This window comes from Protopterus annectens, chromosome 3.part0, assembly GCF_019279795.1.
Source record: "Protopterus annectens isolate FY-2018-M chromosome 3.part0, PAN1.0, whole genome shotgun sequence".
NCBI lineage: Eukaryota > Metazoa > Chordata > Ceratodontiformes > Protopteridae > Protopterus > Protopterus annectens.
This window is the reverse complement of record NC_056731.1, coordinates 1,624,304,801-1,624,305,675: the sequence shown is the minus strand read 5'-3', so window position 1 is coordinate 1,624,305,675 and position 875 is coordinate 1,624,304,801. Positions and strand designations below refer to the sequence as shown.

The window sequence follows — 875 nt, the reverse complement described above, 5'->3', positions numbered from 1 at the left end:
GCAAACTTCGGTTTTAAATTAAATGGAAGTCACGTTCTTTACAGATGCATTCAGAGTTATCAATGCCATATTTCAAGACTGTTTTTAAAGCTTAATTGCGATTTCCGCAAGCTGTGAATTGTTGCATGCTCAAACCTATGAAGCAAGCAGAGTTACTGAAACCCAGTTTTCCTTGTTGCAGAATTTTGTCTTTACAACCATTTTGCCAGCAATCCTGTAAACAGTGCTGTCTGCAGAAAGTGACTTTGCAGTCCATATAATGCAGAAGAGAGGAGAGCACAATTTTAGCATGCGTAGTCATGGGAATGCAGAATCCTGGGTATTGATTTATTTGCCAAACAGTCTCGCAATCTTCAGTGGATGGTAGTAAACTTTTGACTGATTCTTTAATTTCACTTAAACATGCACCCATTGCAAAATGATATTTTGGGTTTTCTTTTTATATAATGGGTCAAGTTGGCACTACAGAAGAGTACACTAGTAAATATTTGTCTGTCTTTCAGAATCTTAATGATGCATATGGTTTCTGTTGCAGAACTGTTTTGGATACTTGTTATTATAGTATGACAAAGCTGCTTTCAAAATAAAATGGAAATCAGAGGATGTGGTCATCTGTTATAGAGTATGTGAAATATAGCGTGAGTTTAGCCGCACATTATGCACAGGCAGCTGAAGAAATTATAAACTGCTTGGAGTAGTGGAGCAAGGATGTCAAGATGGTACAAATGTCTCAAATGAAAATATGCCTTTTGTCAAAATGCTTATATTCCACCTAGGTTGGTGTTTTCTTCTGTCCTTGCTCTGTAGAGTAACAAAAAATATATTGCTTGGGTGATTTTTGATGTTTGAGATGAATATACTTTGTAAAGAGTGCT

The 875-nt window shown here is 36.2% G+C and overlaps 1 protein-coding gene across 2 annotated transcripts in view; it reads left to right on the top strand.

Annotated features, from left to right (window-relative positions):
- YWHAZ (tyrosine 3-monooxygenase/tryptophan 5-monooxygenase activation protein zeta) overlaps positions 1–600 on the top strand; it is a 785,842-nt gene extending 785,242 nt beyond the window's left edge. For both annotated transcript variants that reach the window (XM_044065656.1, XM_044065655.1), the window contains exon 6: positions 1–600. This exon is cut by the window's left edge and continues 1,177 nt beyond it. The gene's annotated coding sequence lies outside the window, so the exon portion shown is untranslated.
- Positions 601–875: the final 275 nt, after the last annotated feature.